Here is an 18,587-nt window from a genome sequence, read left to right on the forward strand (position 1 = left end):
TCGACAGAATACGCCAGTCACTACTCTTGATGAACTGTGGTATCGTATTGAAGCTGCATGGGCAGCTGTACCTGTACACGCCATCCAAGCTCTGTTTTACTCAATGCCCAGGCGTATAAAGGCCGTTATTACGGCCAGAGGTGGTTGTTCTGGGTACAGATTTCTCAGGATCTATGCACCCAAATTGCGTGAAAATGTCATCACATGTCAGTTCTAGTATAATATATTTGTCCAATGAATACCCATTTATCATCTGCATTTCTTCTTGGTGTAGCGATTTTAATGGCCAGTAGTGTATTTCTCAATGCAGTTTCCTCTGCTCACCTCCTGCTTCTGTGAGCTGACTCCGCTGCTGCTGGCTCTTCTTCTGACTGGACGCCACAGCGCGACCTCACACATTTGACGCAGGGCTGCTGGCTGCCAACGGCAGGGTCGTCTCCTGTCCTTTAGCGGCCTCGTGCTCTCCGTGCCATCACCGCAACGCCCACACGGACTGTGTGCTGAGATCGGGGCATTCTCGGCAGGCATACACTGCTTCTGCGCCGATGCTGCAGGCAGCCTGGAATGTCATTGCTACATTGTTGAACAATAAACGTATGGTTTTTCAACACGGTTTTACTAACGCACTCGGGCGTCAGACAGGCATCATCTCACCAAACCACTATTCACTCGTATCCTGTGGTACTGGTCCTCACTATTCTGACTTACAAGGGGAGGCCACGACGTTTGGACCGCGGATTTACTTCAAACTTCTTACGCTCGTAGTATTCCATTAGGACAACAAGATGTGTAAGCAGCAGCGTGTACTTCTCAAGCGTTATTGAGAAAATCGCAAGATAGTTTCGGTCGTCAAATATATACCTGTGCGTGGCCGGTTTTGCCAGGAAGCGGCGGCAGCCGAGTGGGTAGCGTTCAAGCCCCGTAAAAATTTGTAGACTGCTAAATAACATTGTAAATTTAATAAATGTTCATGCGATTACACGTATTTTTCCCATTATATCAATTGTAATGTAAATAGTAAAGAAAACGACTGTGTTAGAAATTAAAAAAACTAACGACCGGGAGTCGATCCAGCGATTACGGGGCTTGAACGCTACCCACTCGGGTGCCGCCGCTTCATGGTAAAAACGGCCACGCACCGGTATATATTTGACGACCGAAATTATCTAGCGATTTTCTCAATAACGCTTAAGAAGTACGCGCTACTGCTTACACATGTTGTTGTCCTAATGGAGTACTACGAGTGTACGAAGTCTGAAGTAAATCCGCGTTCCAAACGTCGTGGCCTCCCCTTGTTAGACCTATTTTCAACTATCAGACAAAACAACGTCCGAATCCAGGGCGTTACAATTTCGTGTATACTAAACACGAGGTGCACCTAAGGAAGGTGAACAGACCGTCAACTTCTTGGAGGAAGCGACAGGAGTGAGGGTATAGGAGCAGAAGATTGCATCTTGTCAGGTAAGAGGCAGAAGGCAAAGGAAGAAACAAGTCTGGAATCCACATTCTGCCAGCCACATGCAAAACACAGGTGATTTTCTTCCCATGTTTCCTATTCACGGCTTGCTGCAGGCAATGCTCCGAAAGTATATCTCGTCAGCAGTCTCCAAGCTGTGAGAAGTATACTACCTGCAACATAGACACTTTCTGGAGCACAAGTCGGGGTACCGCTTCTTTGAGCTTATGTCTGCTCTGAGCATCCGAGAGAGAAAGTTCAAAATCACTATTAAAACATTTGCTAATACTTGCAAAGGTAAGTGAGTGTTAAAGAAAATGAAAAATTTTTGGTCCGTGATAGGAACGTAAATTTACGATGATATTTTAAGCGATAATTTCGGGGCAGAGTGATTTGCATTGGGCTTGAGATGGGATTTTTTGTCTGTGCAGACCAGGCTTCGTCGACCCACAGAGCGGTGGAGCAGTGTGGTGAGGTGTAGGACTGCGTTGACGGTGTGGGGAAATCAGACTGTGGTGGTTGAACGAGGCGTCACCTGCCTGGCGGTGAGTGCCTCAGAAATCGATGGTAGAACACGGCGACACTGTGTGTGGCAGTCATGGGGACACACAACACAATAAAAAAGGTATAATTTAGAAGGAGCTTTCTCCAATAAGGCAACGGCCTTGCCGCAGTGGTTACACCGGTTCCCGTGAGATCACCGAAGTTAAGCGCTGTCGGGCGTGGCCGGCACTTGGATGGGTGACCATCCAGGACGCCATGCGCTGTTGCCGTTTTGCGGGGTGCACTGAGCCTCGTGATGCCAATTGAGGAACTACTCGACCGAATAGCAGCGGCTTCGGTCAAGAACACCATCATAACGACCGGAAGAGTGGTGTGCTGACCCCACGCCCCTCATATCTGCATCCTCCACTGAGGATGACACGGCGGTCGGATGGTCCCACTCGTGGCCTGAAGAAGGAGTGCTTTTTTCCCCACTGAAGTTACAAAGTTATTCAACTTCTAGTCAAAATTTCTGAGACAGTTTAAAAGAATTTGTCTTGGAAATTGAGATTATGTTGAAAGTTGTTTGCTCCAACTCGATCGTTTGTTCATAAGCATTGAAATATTTATCTGCTTTTTAGCTCATAAGTGAAAGTACTGTCCTCTGTTATAAAAGGTTGAACTGAAACTACAATTCCAGTGCCTTTACATAAAGACAAAACTAACTGTCGTTCACTATGCACGAAATTAAATCAAAACTGTTGCTCAAATCCATTACCAAAATCAAACAGTGCAATTAAAAAAAACCGAAACACTGAAATTACGTAGCAACACTATGAAATACACGCAGCAGTTCATTGGCCCATTAAAAATCTGAATTCCAAATAAAATGCTTAGAATTTGCGCAGTGGAAGCGTGAGATGAGAAACGAAAGAACCAACAAAATATAAAAAGAATCGCACCTGAAAAATTGCAGCATAATCAGCAGCAAAAGCACAGCATGAAGAAATCGCGCCAGCTAGAACATGCTAAAGTAAAACTAAACTACTAGGAGAAAGATTGGGATGATTTTCTCATACTAAAGAAAAAAGCCTTCTTACTTGAAATGACAATATTAATCCGTTTATTAGAATGAAAATGCTTATTCCACAAGAACATAAACTCACAGGAAACCAAAAACTTTACTTTCTTTACAGAAATCTTACGATTATGCAAATTGAAATGAATTAAACTGAAATGACCTAAACTGAGGTGCGGAGGTGGACTATTTTGTTGTAAGAATCGCTAATATTTTCAGAACGCACCAGAAAATATTATTATCTTAAAACTTGATGCAAATCCATTCTCTCTATTCCATAAATGCTGCGTCTGTAAGACCCTCCATCAGATCAATAATTCCTGACAACTGTCTTCAGCAAAATCCTCCTCCAATATGCAATACATTGAAAGTTACTCCATGTCCAACAGTCGAATACTCTCCACTCTACACCTGAGCCAAAGATACTCAAATACAGAGATACTACTATCATTGCCATAAGTCAACTATTCCACAGATGCCACACGCGACTGCTTCACTCTCATAACACGAAATTTTCGCACATTCTGAAACTATCTGCAAATAACTGTCCAGTCCACCTATATAAAGAGAAAGTAATGTGAAAGACGTTTTATTCATTGCATTTCAAATAATAGCAAAATTAAAATGCAGGCCTAGCTTTTGTCACAGAATTCATTATTAATAACACGCATTACCCAGATGCATTACAGAGTGAATATTTTCTCTTACAGGGCTCAGGGTCCTGACAGAACAACAAAATACATGGACTGGATAGAAAGTAGTGGCAATACGGTTATATTTCATATCAGACGTTGCTGACAGACGTTCACCGTTTTTCATGCCCTACATCTCGATCACCTTCCCCCGCAGAGATGGAAGACGTCGTACACTGTCAGCGTAGCCATCTCTGTCGATGTCTTACAAGGACCTTTTTATGGCAAGGACAATGTCTTCTTTTGTGTTGTAATCATTTCATGAAGAGGTTGCTTCAATTTGGCAAACAGCAAACAGTTCGCAATGGCACGTACTCACATCGGGTGAATACGGTGGATTTTCTAGTGTCACCAACCCCCACATACGCAGGAGGTCCTGCACGGGGTTCACCATGTAGCATCGTGCGTTGTCATGAAGGATGATGGAATGTAACGCCAGAAGGAAACACTATTGTGCGGTCCGACAACGTGACACTCCAATCTTGATACCCGCATGTTGTTCGTGTATCCTAAACAGACCGTTAAGGCGCTCTAACTAGCCTTCCTCATTTTCAGACAGTACACACAGCAACAAATTCAAACCCAGCCATCGCTGCTCACTGCGGTACTTCAGCCCACGTTCTACTATCAGCTGCAGATAGCAGGCGTGTCGTATGAAGCGCATCCTTCTTGTTACAGCTCTGCTGCCATTACTTTTTACCCAAATCATAGCATTAAATTCACTGTCGAAATGGTGAAGGCGCTGGTGTTGGCACCTGATTTGAGATTCTATTCCTCGACAGTGCAAGCAAACATTATGGTCCAAAAAAATAGTTGCCCTTGAGGAAATAATATTTGGCTAGTACCCTACATATAATATATATTCTGTCCACAGTCAAGAAGAAAACTGAATACCAACTTAATTATACAATATGATACCGGTAAATTTATGTAACCGTTTAACAAAATAGTTCACAGTTCATCCAGTTATTAGATAAGAGTGTGAATCCCATTACTAAAGAACACTTAAAATAATATGACGTTCTACTTAGTGAACTGGTGATTTACACTGCCGTTATGCTCTTGCCTGTGGGGCAGTCTTTGGACACAATGCTTGGTTTTCCACGGTGAAACTAGAATAACTGCTTCACGCTCTCAGTACTTTCTACACTTAAGTGTCTTTAACGCCAAACAAATGAAAACGGGAGCAGGAATATTAAGACCTTCACCTTATCTCTTAGTTTATGAAATCTTACTATCTCTTAGTTCCTAATTTCTAAATAAATAAACGTGAAGTATATATTTTTGTGTTGTTTTAAACTCTAATCCTTTGCCTAATGCAACTATAAATGTAATAAATTTTTCTCTACAACCATAGCTTTGGCATCGACTGCCTGTAAGATGTGTATATATAATACAGGAACAACTAAACAGTGCTGTGTTCGTCATATATCTTAAGAAAAGTTAGTGGGTTTGCTCCAAGCTTAAGGTTACTGTTGCAAAATTCTTTTTCACTGTTGGGTAAATGGCTATTCAACCTACCTTAAGATCTAGTTCCTTGCTTCTTAAATATAACTTCATGAGCTGCTGCTCAGTTATAAAAATCAGTCCATTGACTAGCCAGTGAAACATGCGGACAGCTTAGTTAACTGTCCTATAGCTATTTCATGGAGTACGCAAATGTGGGCAGTAAAACACAAAACCCTATTCTAGTGTGCAGGTGCAGTGCTTCACTTATAAAATTCTAGTGTCCTGATATGGTACAGTGAATCACTTTTAGAAATATGTCCTTCACACACTAAGGAGAGCAGTATGAGTATACAATAAGGCACGATTCAGTATTGTATACAAATTTAACGACGTCATGGGTCATCTTTTTAGGGTCGACCATGAATCAAAGTGTTTTTCAGTGGATCTCACAATAGAATATAGCTTAACAATTCCTTCTACAGCTTCACTTGTACACTGTAAGACAGAATTAAAATATGAATGAATGGTACACTAAGTGACACTCATTCATGTGGCACTTGAGAAGACAAGATATGTCAGTCAGTCACACAATACACAAGATTTTTGTATTTCAGCTTAATTTCACACATGAGCCCATATGAATGATCGCACTTGTAGCATAATTATGTTTTGTGTTTTTTAAAAGAATGTTTATTATCTACAAAGTTGATGCTGATCATAGACCTAAGTTCACTTGCAGTACCCATACTAGAAACAAAAATAGGAGAGAAGAAGCAAAGCTAGGCAGCATTACTGTCATCCTATAGGTCTGGTGAGGCTGGTCATTGATACGTGAAACATCATGATCCAAGCTAATTTGGCTGTCCACATGGTCCATTAGCTGGATTAGCAATCGGCTGATGCATATCAGCGAAGTTGGGGAGCGTCAGTCATTTCGTGTAGTGATGCACTGCAGTTGGTAACCTTCATACGTTCATCAAGGGTGGGTTCAAAACTAGGTTCAAACGCACTCTGACTGAGATAAAGTTTAAACACATGTGTGTCCCCATAATCCTAGGAATGGTTAAATGACTGACTGCTGTATTTGAATGGGGAATAGAACAGCTTAGGCGGAGCACACCATCTACTTGCAAGATTCACGTGACACTAGGTCAGAGAATGTCCAGCTGTGGCTCCCTGGTTAACACATCAACACAGCAGGATCTGTCCCTCAGGAGAGGAGACACGTAATGGATGACCACTCGTAAGTATCAGGCAGCAAATCTGGAGGGGAAGGGAGAAGTAACAGTCGCATGGGGCTCTATGTGCATGACCCGCACGCCCACAAACTTAGGCAGGAGAAGGGAAAAGATGCCAATGGAAATAGAAGGGATTTGACCATGACCATTTCGTAATTTTTTAAAAACAAATCGAGAATATTGGGCCCTATTTCCGATTATTTCGCTCCACTTAAAACTGACATCATTGTCTCATGGTGGGACAGACAGGACAAGGCTGGTTGGTCTCTCCAAGGCTAGCGCATCTAGCGAACAGGATGGTGCTGCTATACGAGCACGCTTATCAATGCGGTGTGCGGTAGGATGAATGCCCAGCCATTGGCAGGAGCACTGCATGCTGTTTCTTAACACAGACTTCTTTGTCCTACATCTTGCGTAATAATGAACGTTACATAGCATTCAAAAACATTCTGAGAACTACAACTGTAAGTTGCGCAAATTCAGAACCATGTTAGTGTGTGGTCTCTGACCACGATTTATTACATGTCCAAAAGAACAGCCACCACATATACAGGGTGGACCATCTTAATCCATAATGGGGAATAACTTGGGACAGAGATGAGATACAGCAAAATGTTTTAGACAGAAGTTGTAGATGACAAAGAGGGTCACGCATTGATAGTAATGGCTGTCACCTTGAACGTGATTCTCAAGGTGTTTTGGAGGTTAAAGTGATTTTTCAAAATGAGAAACCTAATATTTGATTTAAGATTTGAAAGGGGCGTCAAATTTTACATATAAAATGATACATTATTCAAGGTCGTGACACGGTTCAATGAAAGTCAAATGAGCAAACGCATTTTTATTTCTAGTAGGGATTAACTCGGAGTTAAAGAGGGATGCAGAAAAATACAATGTTAGATAGAAATTGGAAGGGACATCCCAAGGAATGAGAGGCAAGGGGACTCGCTCAGTGAATTGAATATCAATGATGTACGTTTTATTTATGTTTGTTCTGTCTTGAAAATGTCAAAATAATATTTATACAATGTGATGTATTTATTTTTGTCAATAAACACGTTAATTAAAACTTAAAGTTCAAATCTGTCTTTACTTTTTTCCAATCCAAAGCCACAAATAGGGGTTTCCACAAAGCAAAACCCAACCACCTCTGAGATCATGGTTATTGGTAATGATATGTGACCCCTTATGCTCTATCCTGTTTGTGTCCAACATTTTATTTTGCTGTACCCTTCCTCTCTTCCGAGTTATCCCTACTAGAACTGAATACGTATTTGCTTATTTGACCTTCATTTAACCTTACCACGACCTTGAATAATGTATCATTTCATACATAAAATTTGGTGTTCTTTTTAAATATTAAATCAAATATCAGGATTGTCATCTAAAAAGAAAACACTTTAACCTCAAAATCAACCTGAAAATCACGTTCAAGATCATGGCCACTAGAAGCAATTTGTGGACCTCTTTGTCACCTACAATTTTCATCTGAAACATTTTGCTGTATCTCATCTGTATCGTTAATAATTCCCCATTATGGATTAAAATGGTCCACCCTGTATACAATTAAGTTGAGGATGGCCAATGACCTCTTCAGTGCGGATGCTCACCAGGCTCTAACTCTTATGAAAATAGGCAGAATAGTGTGACTATTAATGGGCAATTGGCACTACATTAGTAGTGTTTGGATACGTTGACAATTTGGGTCTGACGGGAGGTGTGCCAGGGTAATCCGCGCAGTTGCAATGACCATTGTGTCCGGATGGTTCAAATGGCCCTGAGCACTATGGGACTAAACTTTTGAGGTCATCAGTCCCCTAGACCGTAGCGGTCGCGCGGTTCCAGACTGTAGCACCTAGAACCGCTCGGCCACCGCGGCCGGCTGTGTCCGGATGGCTTAGCGGTCAGAGCGCCTGGTAAGCACGAGGCCCAGGTTCGACCCGAGTCTAGTACAAATTTTAACCTTTCCCCGCTGATTTCAATCAGTGCCCGCTCTCAGCCAATGTCTGTAATTCCCTCGTGTCACAATTTATTGGCTATGAACTGTATATTAAAACTGAAGAAATTACAAAATGGTAGGAAATTAAGGGGATAGGATCTGGATAAGATGAAAGAGCCAGAGGTTGTTGAGAGTTTCATAGGGAGCATTAGGTAACGATTGACTGAAACAGGGTGTAAAGGAATAAAGTTATTGGAGAACTTGAAGCAGAAGTTGGCGTCCAGAACTGCAACGAGGCTACAGCCAGACAGCAGGCGCGGCTTACTGAACTGCGTGATCAGCTCCTACGTCATGGTATCACGCGCATCAGAATCACGCCCCAGCCTGACATCATGCAAATTATACTGCTTGGCCGACTTACTGCTGGTTACGCCACACCTTCTGGATATCGGCACATTTCAGGTACTTTGCACGACCCAAAAACACCAATGTTACCAAGGAATCAGTAGGATGAAACAGTATTTAACCACCGCCGCACCACCTCGTCATCGTTTGGGCAGCTGGACGGTACAAGACGCCCAGTCTGCGTAAATCGGCGTAACTCTGGAGCCACCTGTTCGTGAACGTGGAACCTCTGACTGTCTTCCCATCCCAAGCAGCCAACACCATGCCAACCACCCGCCCCTGCTCCCCTGTTGTCGGTCCAGAGCTCGACCCCAGCCAATGCCATCGTCGCGCTGCAAGGAAAGCCATGGCCGGCCATAAAGGCAGAAGATCTGCTGGCTGGTCTTGCTCTGCACCGCAGCCATATGCAGAATTTTGCACTGTCTGTATCAACGCCGCTGAGTCAGTGCACCGGGATGACATTCAACCAAGTAAGCTGCTCGCCTCTCTGCTGCTCAATGTTGAATGTTACCTGAAGAAGGAAATGCACTTGATTGAGTATCCTGGCTAGATGGAATAATGAAACATATGTTCAAGTTCATGGAGGGTTGAGTGATAAAATGAAGGACTGTGCGTAAATCCCCACATGTCTTCCCTGCCTCCCAAAACATCTACAGACCTCAGCACGCCCACAGGAAGACTCGAACCTGACAAGAAAGAATTGCTTATGTTAACCAGTTTGCCTGCAGCTTTTCTGACACATTTTGGCTCCCAACGGGGACGATTCTGCATTCATCAGCCCCTTATTTCAGGTAGACTAATTCTTGCTGGTGTTTTATTGAAGTTGGGTGGTTATGGTATTTTTCGTGTTATTATGACACGGGGGAAGTATAACAGTAGATGACGAATGGGTATCTATGAAAGATGAAACAGTGAATGCGTCAGAGGATGAAACAGGTAAAAACACTTGGTTTAGTAGAAATCCTCACATATCACAGGAGATACTGAATTTAATTGATGAAAGGAGAAAACACCAAAATGCAGCAAATGATGCAAGTGGGGGGAAAACAAACATATAAAAATGAGGATGACAGGAAATGGAAAATGGATAAGCAGGAATGTGTAGAGGATGAATGTTAGGGTATAGAAGCATATACAACTAGTGGAAAGATAGATACCGTCTAAAGGAAAATGAAGGAGACGTTTGGAGAAAGGAAAAGCTCCCATATGACTATCAGGAGCTAAGATGGAAAACCAGTACCAAGCAAAGGATGGAAATCTGAAAGTTAGAAGGAGAATATGGGAGGACGTAGATGTTCAAATGGCTCTGAGCACTATGGGACTCAACTGCTGAGGTCATAAGTCCCCTAGAACTTAAAACTACTTAAACCTAACTAACCTAAGGACAACACACACATCCATGCCCGAGGCAGGATTCGAACCTGCGACCGTAGCGGTCGCGCGGTTCCAGACTGTAACGCCAGAACCGCTCGGCCACCAGCGGCCGGCGGAGGACGTAGATGAAGATTACCTATGTCGAAACACGACCCCTGGAGTAGACAACATTCCCTCAGAACTGCTGGGAGAGCCAGCTGTGACAAAACTATTCCAACTGGTATGCCAGATGTATGAGACACGCGAAATATCCTAAGACTTCAAGAAGAGTATAATTTCAAAAAGAAGCAGGTGCTGACAGATGTGAATGTTACAGAATTATCAGCTAATAAGTCATGACTGCAAAATATTAGCACACATTGGTTGCAGAAGAACGGAGAAACTGGTAAAAGCCGACTTTGGGGAAGACCGTTTCGATTTTGGAGAGCTGTAGGAACATACGAGGCAACACTGACCCTACGACTTATCTTAGAAGATGGTTAATGAAACGCAAATCTATGTTTATGGCTTTCTTTTGTAGACTTGGAGAAAGTTTTTGACAATGGCGAATGGAATACATTCTTTCAAATTCTGAACGTGGCAGTGACAAAATACAGGGGGCGAAAGTTATACACAACCAGACGGTAGTTATAAAAGTCAAAGGCCGTTAAACGGAAGCATTTATTGAGGAGGGAGATAGAGAGGGCTGTAGCCCATCCCCAATGTTATTCAGTCCGTGAATTGAGCACGTAGTGAAGGAAACAAAGCAAATTTTGGAGGAGGAATTAAACTTTGGGATAACATATTAGTCCTGGTGATAAACAGACCTGAACTATTGGAAACAGTTAACGCAGAACAGGGAATCAGCGGTTATAAAGCGGTTACTGCATCGATGATTTCAACCGTAAATAGAAATGTTAAAAAAGGTAGGAAGATTTTTCTGTTTAGCAAAAGGGACAAAAAGCAGATTTCAAAATACCGGACAGCTCAGCACAAAAGTTTTATCTCAAGTACAGATAGTGATGAGGATCAGTGGACAAAGTTCAAAACCATCGTACAATATGCATTAGATGAGTATGTGCCAAGCAAGATCGTAAGAGATGGAAAAGAGCCACCGTGGTACAACAAATAAATGGTTCAAATGGCTATGAGCACTATGGGACTTAACATCGGAGGTCATCAGTCCCCTAGACTTAGAACTACCTAAACCTAACTATCCTAAGGACATCACACACATCCATGCCCGAGGCAGGATTCGAACCTGCGACCGTAGCAGTCGCGCGTTTCCGAACTGAAGCGCCTAGAACCGCTCAGCCACCGCGGCCGGCGTGGTACAACAACCGAGTTAGAAAACTGCTGCGGAAGCAAAGGGAACTTAACAGCAAACATAACATAGCCTTGCAGTCAAACAAAAATTACACGAAGAGAAATGTAGTGTGAGGAGGGCTATGCGAGAGGCGTTCAATGAATTCGAAAGTAAGGTTCTGTGTACTGACTTGGCAGAAAATCCTCAGAAATTTTGGTCTTATGTCAAAGCGGTAGGTGGATCAAAACAAAATGTCCAGACACTCTATGACCAAAATGGTACTGAAACAGAGGATGACAGACTAAAGGCCGAAATACTAAATCTACACTCCTGGAAATTGAAATAAGAACACCGTGAATTCATTGTCCCAGGAAGGGGAAACTTTATTGACACATTCCTGGGGTCAGATACATCACATGATCACACTGACAGAACCACAGGCACATAGACACAGGCAACAGAGCATGCACAATGTCGGCACTAGTACAGTGTATATCCACCTTTCGCAGCAATGCAGGCTGCTATACTCCCATGGAGACGATCGTAGAGATGCTGGATGTAGTCCTGTGGAACGGCTTGCCATGCCATTTCCACCTGGCGCCTCAGTTGGACCAGCGTTCGTGCTGGACGTGCAGACCGCGTGAGACGACGCTTCATCCAGTCCCAAACATGCTCAATGGGGGACAGATCCGGAGATCTTGATGGCCAGGGTATTTGACTTACACCTTCTAGAGCACGTTGGGTGGCACGGGATACATGCGGACGTGCATTGTCCTGTTGGAACAGCAAGTTCCCTTGCCGGTCTAGGAATGGTAGAACGATGGGTTCGATGACGGTTTGGATGTACCGTGCACTATTCAGTGTCCCCTCGACGATCACCAGTGGTGTACGGCCAGTGTAGGAGATCGCTTCCCACACCATGATGCCGGGTGTTGGCCCTGTGTGCCTGGGTCGTATGCAGTCCTGATTGTGGCGCTCACCTGCACGGCGCCAAACACGCATACGACCATCATTGGCACCAAGGCAGAAGCGACTCTCATCGCTGAAGACGACACGTCTCCATTCGTCCCTCCATTCACGCCTGTCGCGACACCACTGGAGGCGGGCTGCACGATGTTGGGGCGTGAGCGGAAGACGGCCTAACGGTGTGCGGGACCGTAGCCCAGCTTCATGGAGACGGTTGCGAATGGTCCTCGCCGATACCCCAGGAGCAACAGTGTCCCTAATTTGCTGGGAAGTGGCGGTGCGGTCCCCTACGGCACTGCGTAGGATCCTACGGTCTTGGCGTGCATCCGTGCGTCGCTGCGGTCCGGTCCCAGGTCGACGGGCACGTGCACCTTCCGCCGACCACTGGCGACAACATCGATGTACTGTGGAGACCTCACGCCCCACGTGTTGAGCAATTCGGCGGTACGTCCACCCGGCCTCCCGCATGCCCACTATACGCCCTCGCTCAAAGTCCGTCAACTGCACATACGGTTCACGTCCACGCTGTCGCGGCATACTACCAGTGTTAAAGACTGCGATGGAGCTCCGTATGCCACGGCAAACTGGCTGACACTGACGGCGGCGGTGCACAAATGCTGCGCAGCTAGCGCCATTCGACGGCCAACATCGCGGTTCCTGGTGTGTCCGCTGTGCCGTGCGTGTGATCATTGCTTGTACAGCCCTCTCGCAGTGTCCGGAGCAAGTATGGTGGGTCTGACACACCGGTGTCAATGTGTTCTTTTTTCCATTTCCAGGAGTGTATATTTCCAAAGCTGTTTCACAGAGGAAGACTGCACTGTAGTTCCTTCTCTAGATTGTCGCACAGATGACAAAATGGTAGATATCGAAATTGATGACAGAGGGATAGAAAAACAATTAAAATCGCTCAAAAGAGGAAAGGCCGCTGGACGTGATGGGACACCAGTTCGATTTTACACAGAGTACGCGAAGGAACTTGCCCCCTTTAGTAGCGGTGTACCGTAGGTCTCTCGAAGAACGTAGCGTTCCAAAAGACTGGAAAAGGGCACAGGTCATCCTCGTTTTCAAGAAGCGACGTCGAACAAATGTGCAGAACTATAGACCTATACCTCTAACGTCGATCAGTTGTAGAATTCTGGAACACGTATTACGTTCGAGTATGATGACCTTTCTGGAGACTAGAAATCTACTGTGTAGGAATCAGCATGGGTTTCGACAAAGACGATCGTGTGAAACCCAGCCCGCGCTATTCGTCCACGAGACTCAGAGAACCATAGACACGGGTTCCCAGGTAGATGCCGCGTTTCTTGACTTCCGCAAGGCGTTTGATACAGTTCTCCACAGTCGTTTAATGAACAAAGTAAGAGCTTATGGGCTATCCGACCAATTGTGTGATTGGATTGAAGAGTTCCTAGATAACAGAACGCAGCATGTCATTCTCAATGGAGAGATGTCTTCCGAAGTAAGAGTGATTTCAGGTGTGCCGCAGGGGAGTGTCGTAGGACCGTTGCTATTCACAATATATATAAATGACCTTGTGGATAACATCGGAAGTTCACTGATGATGCTGTAGTCTATCGAGAGGTTGTAACGATGGAAAATTGTACTGAAATGCAGGAGGATCTGCAGCGAATTGACGCATGGTGAAGGGAATGGCAATTGAATCTCAATGTAGACAAGTGTAATGTGCTGCGAATACATAGAAAGAAAGATCGTTTATCATTTAGCTACAATATAGCAGGTCAGCAACTGGAAGCAGTTAATTCCATAAATTATCTGGGAGTAGGCATTAGGAGTGATTTAAAATGGAATGACCATATAAAAGTAATCGTCGGTAAAGCAGATGCCAGACCGAGATTCATTGGAAGAATCCTAAGGAAATTCAATCCGAAAACAAAGGAAGTAGGTTACAGTACACTTGTTCGCCCACTGCTTGAATACTGCTGACCGGTGTGGGATCCATACCAGATAGGATTGATAGAAGAGGTAGAGAAGATCCAACGGAGAGCAGCGCGCTTCGTTACAGGTTCATTTAGTAATCGCGAAAGCATTACGGAGATGATAGATAAACTCCAGTGGAAGACTCTGCAAGAGAGATGCTCAGTAGCTTGAAGTTTCGGGAACATACGTTCACCGAGGAGTCAAGCAGTATATTGTTCCCTCCTACGTATATCTCGCGAAGAGACCATGAGGATAAAATCAGAGAGATTAGACCCCACACAGACCGACAATCTTTCTTTCCACGAATAATACGAGAGTGGAATAGAAGGGAGAACCGATAGAGGTACTCAAGGTACCCTCCGCCATACATCGTCAGGTGGCTTACGGAGTATGGATGTAGATGTAGATGTAGAAGTGATAAAACTTTGAGTTTCGCCGGTGGCACTGTAATTCTGTCTTAGCTAAGGAGTTGAAAGAGCAGCTGTACGGAATGGACAGTGTCTTGAAAGGAGGATATAAGACGAACATCAACAAAACCAAAACAGAGGTAATGAAATACAGTCAAATTAAATCAGGCAAAACTAGGGGGATTAGAATGGGAAACAAGGCACCAAACGCAGTACATGAGTTCGTTATTTGAGCAGTAAAATAACTGATGACGGCCAAGATATAAGGAATAAGAAGTGTTGAGTGGCAACAGTACGAAAAGCGTTCGTGCAGAAGAGAAATTTGATAACTTTGAATATCGATATAAGTGTTAGGAAGATTTTTCTGAAGCTATTTGTCTGGAGTGTAGCCTTGTATGGAAGTGAAGTGTGTACAATAGACATTTCAGACAAGAAGCGAATATAAGCTTTTGAAATGTGGTGTTACAGAAAAATGATGAATATTAGGTGGATAGATCATGTGATCAATGAGGATGCACTGAACAGAACTGGGGAAAATGGAAATTTGTGACATAACTTGACTAAACAAAGGGATCGGTTGACGGGACACATTTCAGGCATCAAGCGATCATCAATTTAGTATTTTGGGGATGTGTGGGAGGCAAAAATTGTACGGGTAGATCAAGAGATGAATACAATGAGTATGATCAAAAGGATGTAAGTTGCAATAGTTATTTGGAGATGAAGAGGCTTGCACAAGATAAAGTAGTGGGGTGAGGTGCGTCAAACCACTCTTCTGACTGAAGACCAAAACAATATTATCATGTATAGATAACTCATCTAAACCATTCATGGTAGTGGGGGAACATACTGTACTCACAACCAGTTAAGTTCTGTATATTTTATGTATGATTTGACTTTTGGCCAAAGATTAAGACATTAAAATACATCATTATCCTGAAAATACTTTTCTACATTTGTTAGTTAAGATAAAATTAATTTTAGTTACAAACTGGATTTTGGGATTCATTGAAGAAATGTGACCTTTTGTCACCTGTGTGAAAAGTAATGACTAGGGTTCAGGAAACAACTTTAGCCCTGAATGACGCCTAGGTAAATTTGATGATAAGAACGAAAGTGACTAACAGACATATGACAATAACCACTAAAGCACAAAGCTCTGTACATAGGGAGGAAAAGGTAGTTCTCAGGAGTAGCCAAATGGTACGATGAAGACAGAGGAGCAGGCAAAGCATTCATAAGAGCACTAAAACAATGAAAAGGTTTCGACTTTATTGTTAAGTTAATAAATATATTTGAATCGAGTTCACTGAGGATGGAAGTCTGCCCACATTGATTTTAACTACAACAACAGTACTTTTTGTTTATGAATTGCAGGTGGGTACCTGGATGAGGAAGTACATATGTAAACAATATTCAGTTTACAAGATGAGCAGAAGTTTAAAAGAGCTAACATGCTTTTTGACAATAATTCATGTTATCTTGAATCACTAACACACGGCTCAACAGTATTCCGTTTGCTAAAACGAAATCAAAAATTAAGATTACATACACTCCTGGAAATTGAAATAAGAACACCGTGAATTCATTGTCCCAGGAAGGGGAAACTTTATTGACACATTCCTGGGGTCAGATACATCACATGATCACACTGACAGAACCACAGGCACATAGATACAGGCAACAGAGCATGCACAATGTCGGCACTAGTACAGTGTATATCCACCTTTCGCAGCAATGCAGGCTGCTATTCTCCCATGGAGACGATCGTAGAGATGCTGGATGTAGTCCTGTGGAACGGCTTGCCATGCCATTTCCACCTGGCGCCTCAGTTGGACCAGCGTTCATGCTGGACGTGCAGACCGCGTGAGACGACGCTTCATCCAGTCCCAAACATGCTCAATGGGGGACAGATCCGGAGATCTTGATGGCCAGGGTAGTTGACTTACACCTTCTAGAGCACGTTGGGTGGCACGGGATACATGCGGACGTGCATTGTCCTGTTGGAACAGCAAGTTCCCTTGCCGGTCTAGGAATGGTAGAACGATGGGTTCGATGACGGTTTGGATGTACCGTGCACTATTCAGTGTCCCCTCGACGATCACCAGTGGTGTACGGCCAGTGTAGGAGATCGCTCCCCACACCATGATGCCGGGTGTTGGCCCTGTGTGCCTCGGTCGTATGCAGTCCTGATTGTGGCGCTCACCTGCACGGCGCCAAACACGCATACGACCATCATTGGCACCAAGGCAGAAGCGACTCTCATCGCTGAAGACGACACGTCTCCATTCGTCCCTCCATTCACGCCTGTCGCGACACCACTGGAGGCGGGCTGCACGATGTTGGGGCGTGAGCGGAAGACGGCCTAACGGTGTGCGGGACCGTAGCCCAGCTTCATGGAGACGGTTGCGAATGGTCCTCGCCGATACCCCAGGAGCAACAGTGTCCCTAATTTGCTGGGAAGTGGCGGTGCGGTCCCCTACGGCACTGCGTAGGATCCTACGGTCTTGGCGTGCATCCGTGCGTCGCTGCGGTCCGGTCCCAGGTCGACGGGCACGTGCACCTTCCGCCGACCACTGGCGACAACATCGATGTACTGTGGAGACCTCACGCCCCACGTGTTGAGCAATTCGGCGGTACGTCCACCCGGCCTCCCGCATGCCCACTATACGCCCTCGCTCAAAGTCCGTCAACTGCACATACGGTTCACGTCCACGCTGTCGCGGCATGCTACCAGTGTTAAAGACTGCGATGGAGCTCCGTATGCCACGGCAAACTGGCTGACACTGACGGCGGCGGTGCACAAATGCTGCGCAGCTAGCGCCATTCGACGGCCAACACCGCGGTTCCTGGTGTGTCCGCTGTGCCGTGCGTGTGATCATTGCTTGTACAGCCCTCTCGCAGTGTCCGGAGCAAGTATGGTGGGTCTGACACACCGGTGTCAATGTGTTCTTTTTTCCATTTCCAGGAGTGTACATGTCACTTTTATAATAGCTCTTGATCTGAACTATCAGGTTTTCTATTCTTGTGTTGTTAAATCTCAAATAACTGGGAAACATTGAATCAGTTATTACAGAGCGCCAAATACACATCAGTGGGGCACCATGAGCCGTTCACATGAACAGATTGTACAGCGCTGCAATATCTTTTATCTCTTGCAATAACAGCCATTATAGCTCATCCTGCAGTTCAAGCACTGCCTTCGTGCTATAACATGTGGCCAGCGACTTGAAAGCTGTGTGCAGATGCTCAATATACATGGTTGTCTGCTGTCAGTTTGGCACAGTACCTGTGTATCGGTATAATATTTTAAAGATCCACGGAAAATTATTAGGACACATGATAGGATATGTGGAACACTAAGACATTTAAATTAAGCTAATACACATAAAACACGAGAAGTACCGATGGAGCCAGAAGAGTGAGGCAAAACATTAGGTAGTGGACCTCTTAATCACTGCTGAGGAGATACCGGGAGAATTATTTTGGAATTTAGTAATTGAGGATCATCAGTAGTACGAAACAACTAGGTAGTACTGCACTCAGTATCATGATCACAAGGCATACAGATACTTGGAATGTAGGGTATACCTATGTGTTACTGGAGGTGGAGGATATTTCTACTTCCATGCACCCTTTGCAGTATCAGGTTTGACTTTCAGTGGTCCTAGCGGCACTACGGATGAGATCACCAAGGCTTGCCTGCGATAAGGTTTCAGTCTACTGAAGTGGACGATTACAGAGAGGTCCGCCAATTTTATTTCATGCATGGTTGGGGATGTCAGATGGAAAATTTGGTATTGAACTTCGTAAGTTGGCGAGAAGTTTTTCGTTTTCCCTTTTTTGATCACTGGATTTTACAATAAAACCGCGT

General features: G+C 44.4%; 1 pseudogene; it reads left to right on the forward strand.

Moving 5' to 3' along the window:
• Nucleotides 1–2,111: 2,111 nt before the first annotated feature.
• On the forward strand, nt 2,112–2,229 carry LOC126263805 (5S ribosomal RNA; annotated as a pseudogene).
• The last annotated feature ends 16,358 nt before the right edge of the window (nt 2,230–18,587 follow it).

This window comes from Schistocerca nitens, chromosome 6, assembly GCF_023898315.1.
Source record: "Schistocerca nitens isolate TAMUIC-IGC-003100 chromosome 6, iqSchNite1.1, whole genome shotgun sequence".
Taxonomy (NCBI): domain Eukaryota; kingdom Metazoa; phylum Arthropoda; class Insecta; order Orthoptera; family Acrididae; genus Schistocerca; species Schistocerca nitens.